General features: G+C 41.4%; 1 protein-coding gene across 1 annotated transcript in view; it reads left to right on the top strand.

The window, feature by feature from the left end:
- Positions 1-15,604, top strand: part of LOC311112645 (CD48 antigen-like) — a gene marked incomplete at its 3' end in the record, with an annotated part of 116,198 nt that overhangs the window by 51,472 nt on the left and 49,122 nt on the right. The window lies entirely within an intron of this gene.

Raw genomic sequence — 15,604 nt, forward strand, 5'->3', positions numbered from 1 at the left:
GGTATTCTCCCACAACCGCAGAGCTGTGAGGCTAGCCAGTCAATATAGAAATACACACAAATAAGCGTAGGTTAAACTAGACGAGAGAAGGAAGCTAACAATATTACTGTCTTGCAGGTAGTAATGCTAGTTAGCTAGCTAGCTAGCAGCTACCTCGTGGTGAAGGTGGTAGCTTGCTCGGCTAGCTCAGTGCTGGCTGAAGGAAACCATGTGGGGGCAGAATTAGCCTTCAGATAATGTGCTCCACGCGACAGATAGAGCTGTGAGGCTGAGATGGTCGGTCTAGTCAATTCTTAAGAGTTGATTGACGCACGCTTCTATATCATTAACACATGAACATATTAGTCATTTTTTTGGGATTAAATATTGATTTTGGCCTTTACTACTAAAGCCCAGTGCCCAGTTCTGTGACAATTGTTGAGGTCGTAGAGCAAAACGGAGAACACCACCGTGTTTGTGAGAATCTCCCGTTTCCACAGTGGGGTCCCATACGTTTTTAGCCCAAACGGTTCGTACGCTACCACACAGAAGTTGGCACATTGACGGTACCGACTTCAGACGAGTCTCAAGGCACTTGTGGGGGTCGAAGACCAAAACGGAAAACACCATCATGTTCGTGAGAGTCTCCCCTTTCCATAGTGGTGATACACTACAGATGTTTATGTAAGAAGACCAATTTTCAGGATGTCTCATGGTCTGACAAACATCGCTCTAGCTCTGCCACCTTTCACAGCAGATACGGAAGTATGACACAGATATCTCTAGCTTAAATTGACAGATTTTGATGGGGATTTTTTGGTTATGTAACTTAGATTGACACACCGGTGAATCAATCGAGAGAGAGTACAGAGAGAGTACAGAGACCAAAAACATCAAAACAACACTCAATCTCGTAGTACAGTTTACTTTAACTGTAACGAAGGAACTCTCAGCCATTTACAATAATAACAAATTTATGCTACGACACATCCAAAAAAGATTGCATTTGTGATTTATAGATTTTTGCGCTTTTAAATGAATAATAGCCATTACTTCTTGAACAGTTTATCTTTTAGCTGTGAAACACGTGATCATGTGAATTTCATGTCGTTTTTCCTTAAGGGTAGTACAACTGTCATATCCCATCATAACACAAAATCTACTGTTATTTTATGACAATGCTTGTTTAAAATGTCAGTATAAACAAACAATATACATTAATGAATTCCCCTAGACCCGTTCCTCAGCCGTATACCACAACGTGGCAGGGTGACCATTTTGTGGTAGTTTCAATTACGGACTGCAGCTTTAAATGGCCACTGACGTACCATGTCCTGCAATCCCACTTTAGTGCCATTTACTAATAAGCATGTGCACTGTTTTATCAATTAGGGATAAAACACACAAAAAATCTAAAGCATTGAAACTGTCTTCATTTACATGATTGTCTAATTCCTTTGTTCCATCAAAGCCTTAGTAAATCAGGTAATTAGTGTTGATACACAAACACACTAACTCAGTACTTACAGAGTAGCACACAGAGCAAGATGTGTTCCATTCTGTCCTGCCAACGATCTCTGAACTACAGTTCTTCTGACAAACCCCTCTACTTCCTATAAGATGACAGACCGATTAGTTCATGCCTCTTTACCGTCACACAGAGAAATAGAGAGAGAAATATTCTACAGAAATGTACAAAGACTGAGGGAAAAAAGAGTAACAGTTGCTTGCGTGTTTATTTTCTGATCAACCTCTTATGATTAGCTACATGGCCTCACACTGGTTACTTCCTCTTTATTGGATAAAAGGAGGATGAAATAAGAATAGAGATCTGAGATGAGATCAGAGCTTGTAGTTGGAAATCAGAATGTGCAGATGGTTGTTTCATTTTTGCACCCACAATGCACAGATAGATAGATAGATAGATAGATAGATAGATAGATAGATAGATAGATAGATAGATAGATAGATAGATAGATAGATAGATAGATAGATAGATAGATAGATAGATAGATAGATAGATAGATAGATAGATAGATAGATAGATAGATAGATAGATAGATAGATAGATAGATAGATAGATAGATAGATAGATGGATGGATGGATGGATGGACGGACGGACGGACACATGCATTACCACAGACCAGAGATGGGAGGAGTTTCAAAGTTGTAAATGGGTAACTGGGCACATGAATCGTATCATTTGAGCATTTTCCAATTTTTTTCCAACAATTTACCTCTAAATATATAAAATTATTTTTCTTGTAGAACGTAGAGTGTGTGACACACATGCAACATGTGAAGGAGCAAACATAAATAGAGAGAGAAAGGTTACAGGGGAAAAGCAGTCAGACTTCACCTTTGGTGGTTATAGCCAGGTAAACATCTGGGGTTTCTTATCGCCCCCTTCAGGGACAGGCCTGTAACTACTCCACATTCTAGTGGATCACAACATAGAAACTAATATGGTCATTGGTCACATAGCAACAGCATAAGCCCTCAGTCTACTGGGTCTGCCCTCTTATTCCTTCCTCTCTCTATCTCATCATAATAGTACAGACATGGAACACTTCTGTATGGGTTCATATCAGTAGAAGTCAAATCTGAATGTGATTTACTGAAGACTGACAGCACTATGGTGCATAGAGATTTTGTCAGAAAGTGTTACTTTACAACATAAGAAATGTTTAGAAAAGACGTAAATGCATTATTTCAACTCAGAATTACAGAGAGTAAAATGAATACATCCTTAAATCAAGTTATATTTCAAAGATATACAATTATGTGGGGAATCAGCACTTTTTATTTGACACATGAGAATTAATACAAAATACAACACACCTTTTCCATTTTAGGTTTCATAGTGGAACACTCATCTGGCTCCTATAACAACTATTGAAACAATTTTTCAAAAGACTTACATGTTGAAAATATATATGCTTTCAAATCTAAACAGTATAGAAAAAATGAATATAAGTAAAAAGTAAGGAGTTTAAACGTAGACTCAGCGATATGACGTAGATGTAGAAAGTAAACTGCACAGTGGTTCAATTTCCACAACATCTAAGAGTGTTGAAGCATGAGGCTCAACTTCTCCTCTGTTTTGGTATTGTGGCTACCACACTGTGAACAGAGTGAAGTGAAACCGTACATATGCACAGATACTGTGTGTGACTGTGTGAGAGTGAAGTATTGCATCTCACTCATCTCAATATCTGCGGTGCTACTCGTGGCAACGTCATTTCTCTGAGTCTACCTTTAATATAAATATAAGCATTAAAGCTGCATTATGTATATATACATTTTTAATAACAAGCTATAGCTACGTGTTCCATCTTAACTGTTATAGTAGGTCGACCAACCAAGTATAAACACAAAAGATTCACATACTCTATATATCCACTAAAACAGGCACTACACTATTGTTTAATTAACAAACTGAAATAAAGACAGGTAAATGTAATATGTAAAGAAAAATCTACATCAACAATAACAAAGGAAAACATCAAGCCACCAAAAGATGAAAACGTCAACTTACATTCAGCATTTGTGAAATTCTATTAACTGATATAAAACGTAGTAAACACGATCATATCAATGGTATAAACTTGATCAATCATAAAAAAGTTTTTCTATGTTTTTGTTCTAGATCGTTTGATCTATGTTGGCCAGGGTGGTTCCCAATCAGAGGAAGCTGTAGCTCGTTGTCTCTGATTGGGGACCATACTTAGGCAGCCTGTTTTGCACTAGTCTTTGTGGGATCTTGATCCGTAAAGGTTTGCTGTGTTATAACCTCAGGACTTCACGTATCGTTTGTTTGTTGTTTTTGTCGTTAAGTACGTTAAATAAAAGTATGTACGCTTATCACGCTGCGCCTTGGTCCGTGTCTTCAGTCAACGATCGTGACAATATGTCCATAAATCAAGTTATATTTCAAAGCAATACAATTAAGTGGGGAATCAACACTTTTTATTTGTATGAGAATTAATACAAAATACAACACACCTTCTCCATTTTAAGTTCCATAGTGGAACACTCATCTGACTCCTATAACTACTACTGAAACCATTTTACAAAAGACTTACATGTTGAAAATGAATATCTACTATAAAAAATATTTTGGCAAAATACTTAGACAGTAGACAATATTTAAAGTCAAAAGTAAGTGAAGTTTAAAGGTACACTCAGCGATATGAAGTATATGCAGAAAGTAAAACAGCACATTGGTTCAATTTCCGCAACAACTAAGAGCGTTGAAGCATGAGGCTCAACTTCTCCACGGTTTTGGTCTCATGGCTACCACGCTGTGAACAGCGTGAAGCGAACCCGTGCATATGTGCAGATACTTTGTGTGATTGAGTGAGAGTAAAGTCTTGCATCTCACTCATCTCAATATTTGTGGTGTTACTCGTGGCAACGTCATTTCGCTGAGTTTACCTTTAATATAAAAATAAGCATTAAAGCTGCATTATGTAAATATACATTTTTTATAACAAATTATAGCTACATGTTCCATCTTAACTGTTATAGTAGGTCGACCAACCAAGTATTAACACATCTTAAGTATTTTAAATTTGAATTAAAAACGGAAAAGATTCACGTACTGTATATCCACCTACATGTAAAAAGCATGACATTATGTAAAATACAACATTCTAAAAATGCAACAAATTCCAGTTGTATAAAAAAACAGGCACTACACTCTTGTTTAATTAACAATCTGAAATAAAGACAGGTAAGTGTAATATTTCATGAAAAATCAACATCAATCAACAATTACAAAGGAAAGCATACAAGCCAGCAAAAGCTGAAAACGTCAACTTACAAAATCAGTTGTAAAATTATATTCAGTGATATTAAACTGAGTAAACACTTTCATATATAAATGGTAAAAACTTTACAATCATAAAAATGGTTATTCAGTTAACAGTTCATACTGTAATGATCACACGGATGATTCATTCTGTTCGACGACATCATCACATCGTATCTGGTCTTGAGGAGATTTGACTGTTGAACACAAACCTACAGGAATATAATGGATGGAAAGTAGCATTAGAGTTAAACTGATCCAACTGCTCTTTCAACTGTACACAGCTATACAATGTAACCCATCAGAGAGCATGACATAAAGAAGGAGATTATCAAGCTGGATGAGCTGATTGTCAATACACTGAAAGAAAGTTCTCACCTCGAGCCCTGCAGCATTTCACCGTCAGCACGATGGACACCAGTAGAAAGGGAGACATCACCAGTAGACCACACAGCAGCCTGGGCAGAGAGATGGAGACAATGGAACCTGGAGGGACTAGCAAAACACGTGTTTTACCATCAAGACACTTGAACATACACTGCTCTTCTCACATGTACACACAAAATGCTCTTCTGACCTCTCACTGTCACCCAGCTCTCTGGTGATTCTCCTTGACCGGATCTACACTTATAGAATCCTTCATCAGACTTGAATACTGTAGGGATAGTCATCTCTCCTGTGGTCTCATTCTTGATGAGTACTCCATCTTTGTAGAAATCAGCTTTGAAGTTTGAGCTGACTTTCCGGTTTTTACAGCTCAGAGTCACAAAGTCTCCTTCAGTCACGGAATGGACAGGGCTCTCCAGGATCACATCACCAGCTGTGTAACATAATATAGAAATAATACTGTAAATCTGGAGTCATCCCTCACAATACATCAACATCTTATGAGCTTGTATTTATGAGATGCAATCATTCAGTTAGAGAATTGAACATCCTATCATATATATGTAGAAATTTTAGTGAGTGTTGTACAATAGACGTACTATTAACTGTGATGTTGACAGCATTACTGTACTCTCCTGATCCAGACTCACACCAGAACACTCCAGCTCTAGCAGCCGTTTATCATAAAACTGTTTTAGACTCACCAGTAATATTTATCTGGACTGGGTCACTGTACAGGGTATAGTAGACTGGGTCTCCTCTCCCAGCTCTGCACCAGTACTGTCCTCCATCAGAGACACTGACCCTGCTGAGTGTGTAGGAGTATCCAGAGGTTGTGGTTACTGGTGTAGAGTCTGGTCTGTGTCTGTACCAGTAAAACTTCCATCCATAAGACTCTACTGTACAGGTCAGTGTCACACTGTCTCCTGTGAATACGTTCGCTTGGTCAGAACTCAGTGTAGCCGTCGGACGACTATCTGTTGGAATCAAGAAATGTGTGTGATGCATCTGGAAAACATGGATCTGATCTGCTGCATGATATGTCCTCTTGATGGGTAAAGGTTCAAAACTCAGTGAGGCTGAATAGTCTACAGGCACACAGAAAATGTCTACATGATTGACTCAACAACAACAGTGTCTATCTATCTGTATGACAAGAGAGAACAGATCAAAGTAATGTACCTTTAACAGTGAGAGTGACAGGATCACTTGTTAGTGAAGATGTGGGTCTAGACACTCTGTTCCCTTCACACCAGTACTGACCCTGGTCAGACACACCAGCTCTACTGATGATGAGGGTGTCTCCTGTTACAGTGTGTCTGACAGACTGGGATACTACATTATCATTCCTGTCTTTGTACCACTGATAGCTCCAGCTACTGTAAGACCGTGTTGAACACGTCAGAGTAACTGTCTCTCCAGGGAACACAGGGTTGGGTTTTACAGTCAGTGTAGCTTTGGGATGAGCTGAGGAAACAGAGCACAAAACATCTTAATACATGACTGGTAATTCAGCTGTTTCTGTAACGTTTTAAGTAAAGTCTATTTTACATATGGTATGTTGACTCCATTCAGTTAGAATTTACAGTGTATACAGTATATTTATATTAAGTGTGTGTATACAGTGTATACATTTATATTAACCCTCAGTGGCTCTGAATTTAGAAAGTCTAGATTGAAGACAAACAGTGAACTCACCAGTGATGATGATGGGGAGAGCTGAGCTGAGATTTGATATCTGGGGCCGACCGTTCCTCGTCCCAACACACTTGTACTGACCAGCCTGGTCAGAGAGAGAGATGGTGTTTCTTCTGGTCTGAATGGGAAGTTGGTTGTCTCTGAACCAGCGGTACGTCCAGCCTGTATAGTCTGATATGTCACACTGTAGAGTGACTGTCTCTCCAGGGTAGAGGAGACCCTGAGGAGTGACTATCTTCACTGAGGCCATGGGCAGAGCTGTGGAAACAGTTATATGAAGACAAATGCAGTCAGAGCACCAATCTTTCCAAAGTATGATATGACTTCAGTAAGTAGTATGGTAACTATTATTTTAGACATATACACAATATATACAAAAGTATGTGGACACCCCTTCAAATGAGTAGATTTGGCTATTTCAGCCAAACCCGTTGCTGACAGGTGTGTAAAATCGAGCACACAGCCATAAAATCTCCATAGACAAATATTGGCAGTTGAATGGCCAAACAGTTACATATAACTGTGCCCCTGCACATTGACTCTGTACCGGTACCCCCTGTATATAGCCTCCCTACTGTTATTTATTTTATTTCTTTACCATTCAGGGTGACTCTGACAGGATCACTGATGATTGATGATATGGATCTGGACCGGATCTCTCCCTGACACCAGTAGAGACCCTGGTCAGACTCAGCAACACTACTGATGGTGAGGGTGTCTCCTGTTACAGTGTGTCTGACAGACTGGGATACTACATTATCATTCCTGTCTTTGTACCACTGATAGCTCCAGCTACTGTAAGACCGTGTTGAACACGTCAGAGTAACTGTCTCTCCAGGGAACACAGGGTTGGTTTTTACAGTCAGTGTAGCTTTGGGAAGAGCTGAGGAAACAGAGCCCAAAACATCTTAATACATGTCTGGTAATTCAGCTGTTTCTGTAACGTTGTGATTCAAGTCTATTTTACATATGGTATGTTGACTCCATTCAGTTAGAATTTACAGTGTATACAGTATATTTATATTAAGTGTGTCTACGGTGTATACATTTATGTTAACCCTCAGTGGCTCTGAATTTAGAAAGTCTAGATTGAAGACAAACAGTGAACTCACCAGTGATGATGATGGGGAGAGCTGAGCTGAGATTTGATATCTGGGGCCGACCGTTCCTCGTCCCAACACACTTGTACTGACCAGCCTGGTCAGGGAGAGAGATGGTGTTTCTTCTGGTCTGAATGGGAAGTTGGTTGTCTCTGAACCAGCGGTACGTCCAGCCTGTATAGTCTGATATGTCACACTGTAGAGTGACTGTCTCTCCAGGGTAGAGGAGACCCTGAGGAGTGACTATCTTCACTGAGGCCGTGGGCAGAGCTGTGGAAACAGTTATATGAAGACAAATGCAGTCAGAGCACCAATCTTTCCAAAGTATGATATGACTTCAGTAAGTAGTATGGTAACTATTATTTTAGACATATACACAATATATACAAAAGTATGTGGACACCCCTTCAAATGAGTAGATTTGGCTATTTCAGCCAAACCCGTTGCTGACCGGTGTGTAAAATCGATGACACAGCCATAAAATCTCCATAGACAAATATTGGCAGTTGAATGGCCAAACAGTTACATATAACTGTGCCCCTGCACATTGACTCTGTACCGGTACCCCCTGTATATAGCCTCCCTACTGTTATTTATTTTATTTTTTTACCATTCAGGGTGACTCTGACAGGATCACTGATGATTGATGATATGGATCTGGACCGGATCTCTCCCTGACACCAGTAGAGATCCTGGTCAGACTCAGCAACTCTACTGATGGTGAGGGTGTCTCCTGTTATAGTGTGTCTGACAGACTGGGATACTACATTATCATTCCTGTCTTTGAACCACTGATAGCTCCAGTCACTGTGAGACTCTGTTGAACACGTCAGAGTAACTGTCTCTCCAGGGAACACAGGGTTGGGTTTTACAGTCAGTGTAGCTTTGGGCAGAGCTGTGAAAACATATCACAGATTAGACATATTACCTAAAGTGGATACATTAGTAGCTATTTCAAATTTATTTTCAAATGGCAAAGAAGAGTTTTACTCATAATTAGGGATGTCCAGTTAGTTATGGAGCATCACAAGTGAACTCACCAGTGACACTGATAGTGATGTCACCACTGGGTTGTGACCACTGGGGCCGATCTGTTCTCGTCCCCTCACATCTATACTGACCAACCAGACCAGGCTGAGTGATGGGGATGGTGATATCAATGACTTTACTGGTCTCATCAGGAAGGTGTTGGTTGTTTTTGTACCAGTAGTACGTCCAGTCTGTGTAGCCTGGTATGATACACTGCAGAGTGACTGTCTCTCCAGAGTAGAGGAGACCCTGAGGAGAGACACTCACGGAGGCCACAGGCAGAGCTGTGGAAAGACACATGATGTTAGTTGAGTCATACATAGAATCTGCTCTATCATGATTAAATGCGTTTAGTGCACCAATCTTTCCAAAGTTTGATCACCATATTTATTAAATTATTATATGAAATTAGATTTTGGGGGGGGGGGGGGGGGGGGATTTACAGGTAACTGGCAAAATAAAGGAAACACTTGAGTAAATGAGGGATGCAAAGTATATTGTGAGGATGTGCTTCACCCAGGTGTGGTTCCTGAGCAATTCCCAAGCAATGAACATCCCATCATGCTTAGGGTCATGTATGAAAATACTGGGCAGGCACAGTTGCCCATTGTTTTGGCTACCATGGCTATGCCCCCATCCACAGGGCACAAGTGGTCCCTGAATGGTTTGATGAGCATGACAACGATGTAAATCATATGCCATGGCCGTCTCAGTCTCCAGATCTCAAACCAATTGACCACTTATGGGAGATTGTGGAGTGTTGCCTGAGACAGTGTTTTCCACCACCATCAACAAAACACCACAGACACTTAGAATCTATGCCATTGAAGCTGTTCTGGCTAGAGGCCCAACGCCCTATTAAAACACTTTATGTTGGTTCTTTCTTTATTTTGGCAGTTCCCTGTATTTTTGCTGTTATAACTAAGAATACTGACACACAGACCATGATTGATTCAATATCAATAGTGTCCATCTTTATGACAAAAAAACACAACAAAGTAATTCACCTTTTACAGTGAGAGTGACAGGATCACTTGGTTTTGAAGATGTGGGTCTAGACACTGTGTTCCCTTCACACCGGTACTGACCCTGGTCAGACTCAGCAGCTCTACTGATGATGAGGGTGTCTCCTGTTACAGTGTGTCTGACAGAGTGGGATACTACATTATCATTCCTGTCTTTGAACCACTGATAGCTCCAGATACTGTCAGACCCTACTGAACACGTCAGAGTAACTGTCTCTCCAGGGTATGCAGGGTTTGGCTTTACAGTCAGTGTAGCTTTGGGCAGAGCTGTGAAAACATATCACAGATTAGACATATGACCTAAACTGGATACATGAGTAGCTACTGTATCTGGGAGCTGTTGGGGTGTATGGTCAGAACAGCCTTTGTGCTTTTCTGACCAAATAAAACCAGTATGACACAATTGCCTCACACATGTTAAAATCAAACCAGCATGATACAATTGCCTTACACATGTTCAAATCCAACCAGCATGATACAATTGCTTTACACATGTTAAAATCAAACCAGCATGATACAATTGTCTTACACGTGTTAAAATCAAACTAGCATGATACAATTGCCTTACACATGTTAAAATCAAACCAGCATGATACAATTGTCTTACACATGTTAAAATCAAACCAGCATGATACAATTGCCTTACACATGTTAAAATCAAACCAGCATGATACAATTGCCTTACACATGTTAAATCAAACCAGCATGATACAATTGCCTTATACATGTTAAAATCAAACCAGCATGAAACAGTTGCCTTACACATGTTATTTTGAGACATTAAAACCACAAAATATGTCCAGCCGAAAGCAGCTTTAAAAATCACAAATAAAGAAATAGAATGAAGCATTAAGAGATGGAGGCTTGATGAAGTGAACAAATATCTACCATCATCATCTTCAGAGTGTCCAGAGTTGATGAGTGTACTCAGCACTACAACAAAGAAAGTCACATTTCACCAATATTAGCTTAAAATTTATAACAACATGCCATATACATGTTACTGAATAATAGCCATTCATTTTTGAACAGTTTAACTTTTAGCTGTGAAACACGTTATCATGTGAAATTCGTGTTGTTTTTCCGTAAGGGTAGTACAACTGTCATATCCCATCATAACTCAAAATCTACTTTTATTTTATGACAATGTTTGTTAACAATGTCAGTGTAAACAAACAATGTACATGAATGAATTCCCCTAGCCCCATTCCTCAGCCGTATACCAGAACAAGTGGCAGGGTGGCCATTTTGTGGTAGTTTCAATTACGGACGGCAGCTTTAAATGGCCACTGACGTACCATGTCCTACAATCCCACTTTAGTGCCATTTACTAATAAGCATGTGCACTGTTTTATCAATTAGGGATAAAAGACACAAACAAGCTAAAGCATTGAAACTGTCTTCATTTACATGATTGTCTTATACCTTTGTTCAATCAAAGCCTTAGTAGATCAGGTAATAAGTGTTGATACACAAACACACTAACTCAGTACTTACAGAGTAGCACACAGAGCAAGGTGTGTTCCATTCTGTCCTGCCAACGATCTCTGAACTACAGTTCTTCTGACAAACCCCTCTACTTCCTATAAGATGACAGACCGATTAGTTCATGCCTCTTTACCGTCACACAGAGAAAAAGAGAGAGAAGCATTCTACAGACATGTACAAAGACTATGAGAAAAAAATAGTAGCGGTTAAAGGCGTGTTTATTTTCTGACCAACTTCTCTGTATGGCCCCACACTGCATGATCTCACACTGGTTCCTTCCTCTTTATTGGAGGAAAGGAGGATGGAATGAGATTAGAATAGATGCTTGTAGGCCCTTTGCTAAGTTGTCAGGTAGCAAGCCTTGCCAGCTAACCTCAGTTGTTCCACTGCCCACAAAGGACATATAACAACTTCAGCCACCCCCTCACTTAACAAACACACACACATGCACGCTCCCGCACATACACGCACACATGCTTGCAAGCGTACGTAAAGGCTTAAAGACTGGGTGTAAGCAACGTGCCCCCCTCAGCACTTGTTGTTCACTAAAGGACCTTAACAACGGTGAACTTTCTCTCCATCCTAAAGATCCTGCAAGGAGCATAGGACCATGGAAAACAGAGAGTAGGAAGGAACAAGCTGTTTAGTCATACCACTTCTCCAAGAGAAAGTCAACAACTGTAAAACAGAGAGCGTGCAGAAGGGGCTGGCACTCTTTTCCAAGGGCCTGTCTCTTTCCCTTCTTTCTGTTCTCTTTTCTGTTCCCTCTCTCCCTGGCTATGCCCCGAGGGCTAAAGCATCCGGGTGAGGATAGACAATTGCTTTGTTCGCTAGGATATAAACCCTGCATGACGATAGCGGCCAGGACCTATCGCAGGGCTCTAAAATAACATTTTTCATTGGTAACACTGGTGCTCACAAATGTAAAGTTAGGAGCACCACATGAAATTTAGGAACACCAGAAAATAATATTTGTTATATTGATTGAGATACAGCGTATATTGTGCCTACATGAATTCTAGCTACTTTTGAAGCATATGTTGTGCCCTAGAAACTAATATGTAACACTGTAAAGACATTAGTTTATAATAAAAGCTAAAATGTGTATATGAATGCCTGTCATTGGAATTACAGTAATTGGTGGAATATTAGGTTTCTACATTGTGTAAAGTCACTATTTTCCTATTGAGATGCATTACATTGAAAATTGTATACTGTCTCTTTAAAACGTCGGGTGACTAAACAAAGTGTAAACAAATGGTTAATGACTTGAGAGTAGTTTTAGAACGGCTCATGACATGATATATGAGTATAAAATGTGGTTCCGGCGATCCGCTATTGGAAGATAAAAATGTCGGGCTGGTAATATGGGTCAGATCTTTTGACCTGGTTGGGCTAGAAGCTAACCGTTCTCGCTGCAGTAATGGTACAACCATGATGTTGACAAGTCTGCACTCGCTTTTTTCTCTAACGCACTCTAGGGAAGCCTTATCATTACAAAAGTTATTATCTGGGAGATTTTTATCCTAGTCGCACAGTGCTTTCAATATAAAACTAATTTTCACACAGCAAAATATTTTGTCGCATTCGGGATGGGGTCTCCCAGGACCCACATGGGGTTGTCACTTCTACCAGGTTGCAGTAAGTCAGTCTGGATAGCTGCGGGAAGCGGCCTCTATGGAGACAGAGCAGCCAGTACCATGACTTAAGACGTCAGGCAACATAGCCGGAGGAAGAAGGAAACAATTGCAGTAGGACAGCTATGTAACTGGTCTTGGCCCTGCTCCATGGAGGAGGGTAGTCAAGTGCAGAGAGATCTCCTCAGCCGCTCGCTCCTGTAAGATGGGGAAGCAAAGCAGGCAGTGGCCCGGCTGGGTGAACCAATCACAGTAAAAAATGGACTAGGAAAAGCTGAAGCTTTGTGGACTTGGGAGTAACAGATAGCTGTGTGGGGCTCTGATGCCTGGTGAGGGTGAAGCAAACCCCCACCACACTTCTTCCCTAAGACCCAGAAAGTAAAGTAAGGAATTACTATACTGACTGATCTCTAGCTGGAGAGTGTTATCCGTAACAGAGTCAAGTCGCCTTTGCCAAAAAAATCGCTCAGAATCCTTAAAAGGGCTGAGGGGTTTTCACAGTGATCGCTGGAAACCTGTTAAACTGTAGAACAAGGAAGCCAATATGGTTAGATTTCACCTGTCTTGTTGTATAGAGTAGCAGTGTCCTCTGATGAGAAAAATGAGGGGCGGCAGGTAGCCTAGCGGTTAGAGCGTTGTGACAGTAACTGAAAGGTTGGTTGTTTGAATCCCTGTGCCGGCAAGGTGGAAAAATATGCCGTACCACCCTTGAGCAAGGCAGTTAACCCCCAAAACAACTGCTCCCCGGGCGCCGATGACATGGATGTCGATTAACGCAGCCCTCCGCACTGCTCTGATTCAGAGGATTTGGGATAAATGCGGAAGCCACATTTCAGTTTAATGCTTTCAGTTCTGCAACTGACTAGGCAGCCCATTGATTGTGATTGCTTGCGCCAACAGTTAGAGGCAAAAAGGGCCACTGTGGATGGCGATAGACATATTGCCGTCCTGTTCCGTGTGTCGTGACACTGGAGGGAGGGCTGACATGCTGACTTCCACCCCTGGCTGAAAACATGAGAAAGTTCCAGGGGGAAAGCCTGAGGGAGGGGGACACTCGGGGGAACAAAAAGTGTGTTTCCTACATTCTCTGATGTGAGCACAGCACAGCCACTAAAGTCAGCTGCTGCACAGAGAAAAGGGTTTTGTCTTAACGTAGCCCTGCCTTCCTACTGCTACGAAACTCAGAGAGGGGAAGGACTGGCAAAGGCTCTGCACTCTATCCTACTCAGCTGCCAGGACTGGGCCCTAGGTTGGCCGACCCTTCTTACCGCCCTTAGGAGAGTTAGAGGGGCTGGTCCTTGATGCGGCTGCAGCGTAGGACTGCTTCCCTACAGGTTTGGCCTGGTTCAGCCTGAGTATTAGCAGACCTCTGCATCGCCGGGACCTCAGTCCCCAAGGCCAGCTTCTTGCTACCTCCGGGCTGGGATTCTTGCGTCGAGATGCAGGAACAAAGAACAAAAAGGCTGCCATGGGGCCTGGGTCTGTGGGGCAGGCAGCAGTTGAAGGCTTCACCTTCGTTCTTGCGAATGTCACACTTCTGCTGCATGGCCGAGACTTTTGTTGTTGCTGTTGGCTATTGAAAATAGAATCCAGTAGAAAATGTATTTCATATCGAACTGAAGCTTGTATGCCCTTGTAATAGTGGACAGCATTTAGTGAGTAACTGCGCACGCACATCTATTCTCCGCTGTGAGACTCGTGCTCACTAGAGATATTGGCGTCAAAGAGGTGGCATCAAACAGAGACACTTTTAGCTATATAACTGACGTGGACCGAATCACCACAAAGTGGGGCTGGTTCAGTTAGTAGGCACAAAGCAACTCAATGCAAGGTGAACTACATACAAGAGCTAAGATAGTTATACCCAGACGGTGGTTAGCTATCTGGCATTAGTCGTGAGAACTTGGAGTGTGGCTGAATCTCAGCACAGGCCGGTAATCAGTAAAACCTGGCTTAATCTCAGGGAAGGCCGGTAATCAGTAAAACCTTGCAAAACCATACAGTGGCCAATAATAACTCTGGGGGAAACACATTGCTTTGCCGGGTTTTGCGTGTGCAAGTCGACGCTTAGCCGTGAGCTTGCTAGTGTTCACCTAGTTGGCTAATAGCCTAGCTAGATAGTACCACGTTAGCCGAAGACAACCATATGAATAGCATTGTTTTCTTCAGTCTTGAGAGTCTCTTTTGTCCATAGCACTATTAGGTGTATCTGGTCAGTTTAGCCAACAAAAACGAGTAAACATTAGGTGTACTAAATGAGAGGAGCAAGATGGCCAGTAGTAGCTAGCTTTTCAGCATTGCTGTGAATTAGCCTTGACAGGCATGAGCTAGCTCATTAGATGCCTTGTGGTTAATGGCTAGCTGAAGTAAGCAGTGTTTATGAACGCTATAGCCGGGAGGCTAGTGTAAGCGTTAGCTAGCTATCAGCCACCTCGTGAGAGTAAGGA

The sequence above is a fragment of the Coregonus lavaretus genome (assembly GCF_964263955.1).
Source record: "Coregonus lavaretus genome assembly, chromosome: 39".
In the NCBI taxonomy this organism is placed as follows: Eukaryota; Metazoa; Chordata; class Actinopteri; order Salmoniformes; family Salmonidae; genus Coregonus; species Coregonus lavaretus.